This window comes from Filicampus tigris, unplaced genomic scaffold, assembly GCF_054856515.1.
Source record: "Filicampus tigris isolate MCC_2025a unplaced genomic scaffold, RoL_Ftig_1.0 HiC_scaffold_28, whole genome shotgun sequence".
Classification (NCBI taxonomy): Eukaryota; Metazoa; Chordata; class Actinopteri; order Syngnathiformes; family Syngnathidae; genus Filicampus; species Filicampus tigris.
Genome location: NW_028233409.1, coordinates 182501 through 185000, shown reverse-complemented (window position 1 = coordinate 185000; position 2500 = coordinate 182501). Strand labels below are relative to the sequence as shown.

Genomic DNA, 2500 nt, shown 5'->3' with positions numbered 1-2500 from the left:
CGGGGGTCGGCGCTCGTCTGCATGTATTAGCTCTAGAATTGCCACAGTTATCCAAGTAACGGCTGGAGCGATCAAAGGAACCATAACTGATTTAATGAGCCGTTCGCAGTTTCACTGTACGGGCCGTGTGTACTTAGACTTGCATGGCTTAATCTTTGAGACAAGCATATGCTACTGGCAGGATCAACCAGGTAGCCTCGGGCCGGGAGGGAGCGGCGGGCCACCCCCGCGGCGGTTCGCCCGCGCCGGCGTCGGGCCCCGCCCGGAACGGGGCAGGGGCCGCGCGCGGACGCCCGCTCGCGTGGGGGAGGGCGCGCGCCGTCCCTTCGGTAGGTGGGCTGGAGCCGCCTTAGCGGGCGTAGGACGGGGGCCTCCTCGCGGGAAGCCCCGCCGCCGCCGCGCTAGGGGAAAGGGTTTGAGAAACGATGCGTTAGCCGGAAGGCCCGCCGGCAAGGCGACCGTCCCGCTGCTGGGGCGGGGAGGGGCCGCGGACGAGCGGCGGGCTCCGTGGTAGGACTGCTGAGATCGGTGGGTCGCCTCGGCCTCGCTGCCGTACGGTCGCGCCGGGGTTGGCCGCGGGCCAAGCTCGCGAAGTAGCCCCGGCGCTGGAGAGCGACCCGCTGGCCGGAGGAACCGTCCGCCCGAGCGACCGGCGCGAGGCCGGTGCCGGCGGGGGCCCTCCGATGGCGGGTCATGGTTGCCGATCGGTCGGTGGGGGAATGGAGGTGCGGTGCGTGGTGAGGAGCTCCGGGCGGGGTGGGCCTTCGCCCGGCCCGCGGAGTCCGATTGAGCGCCGCCCGGGTCGGGCGGGCCCGCTCCGTTGAGCGCACGGAGGTTGAGATAGAAAATATTGCAACACGCGGAGCTCCAGGCGGGGGGGCCCTCGCCCGGCCCGCGGAGTCCGATTGAACACCCCCCAGGTCGGGCGGGCTCGCTCTGTTGAGCGCACGGAGGTTGACATAGAAAATATTGCAACACGCGGAGCTCCAGGCGGGGGGGGCCCTCGCCCGGCCCGCGGAGTCCGATTGAACACCCCCCAGGTCGGGCGGGCTCGCTCTGTTGAGCGCACGGAGGTTGAGATAGAAAATATTGCAACACGCGGAGCTCCAGGCGGGGGGGGCCCTCGCCCGGCCCGCGGAGTCCGATTGAACACCCCCCAGGTCGGGCGGGCTCGCTCTGTTGAGCGCACGGAGGTTGACATAGAAAATATTGCAACACGCGGAGCTCCAGGCGGGGGGGGCCCTCGCCCGGCCCGCGGAGTCCGATTGAACACCCCCCAGGTCGGGCGGGCTCGCTCTGTTGAGCGCACGGAGGTTGAGATAGAAAATATTGCAACACGCGGAGCTCCAGGCGGGGGGGGCCCTCGCCCGGCCCGCGGAGTCCGATTGAACACCCCCCAGGTCGGGCGGGCTCGCTCTGTTGAGCGCACGGAGGTTGACATAGAAAATATTGCAACACGCGGAGCTCCAGGCGGGGGGGGCCCTCGCCCGGCCCGCGGAGTCCGATTGAACACCCCCCAGGTCGGGCGGGCTCGCTCTGTTGAGCGCACGGAGGTTGAGATAGAAAATATTGCAACACGCGGAGCTCCAGGCGGGGGGGGCCCTCGCCCGGCCCGCGGAGTCCGATTGAACACCCCCCAGGTCGGGCGGGCTCGCTCTGTTGAGCGCACGGAGGTTGACATAGAAAATATTGCAACACGCGGAGCTCCAGGCGGGGGGGGCCCTCGCCCGGCCCGCGGAGTCCGATTGAACACCCCCCAGGTCGGGCGGGCTCGCTCTGTTGAGCGCACGGAGGTTGAGATAGAAAATATTGCAACACGCGGTGCTCCAGGCGGGGGGGGCCCTCGCCCGGCCCGCGGAGTCCGATTGAACACCCCCCAGGTCGGGCAGGCTCGCTCTGTTGAGCGCATGGAGGTTGACATAGAAAATAATCCAACACGCGGAGCTCCAGGCGGGGGGGCCCTCGCCCGGCCCGCGGAGTCCGATTGAACACCCCCCAGGTCGGGCAGGCTCGCTCTGTTGAGCGCATGGAGGTTGACATAGAAAATAATCCAACACGTGGAGCTCCAGGCGGGGGGGCCCTCGCCCGGCCCGCGGAGTCCGATTGAACACCCCCCAGGTCGGGCAGGCTCGCTCTGTTGAGCGCATGGAGGTTGACATAGAAAATAATCCAACACGTGGAGCTCCAGGCGGGGGGGCCCTCGCCCGGCCCGCGGAGTCCGATTGAACACCCCCCAGGTCGGGCAGGCTCGCTCTGTTGAGCGCATGGAGGTTGACATAGAAAATAATCCAACACGTGGAGCTCCAGGCGGGGGGGCCCTCGCCCGGCCCGCGGAGTCCGATTGAACACCCCCCAGGTCGGGCAGGCTCGCTCTGTTGAGCGCATGGAGGTTGACATAGAAAATAATCCAACACGTGGAGCTCCAGGCGGGGGGGCCCTCTCCCCCCCCGGTGAGTCCGCTCACAGTGCCCCTATGTCGGGCAGGCTCATTGCAATGTGC

The 2500-nt window shown here is 67.9% G+C and overlaps 1 non-coding gene across 1 annotated transcript in view; it reads right to left on the bottom strand.

The window, feature by feature from the left end:
- The window catches only part of LOC147126030 (18S ribosomal RNA), a 1891-nt gene extending 1697 nt beyond the window's left edge, over positions 1 to 194 (bottom strand). Inside the window, exon 1 of the ribosomal RNA XR_015085129.1 lies at positions 1 to 194. This exon is cut by the window's left edge and continues 1697 nt beyond it. This is a non-coding gene — a ribosomal RNA (18S ribosomal RNA).
- Positions 195 to 2500: the final 2306 nt, after the last annotated feature.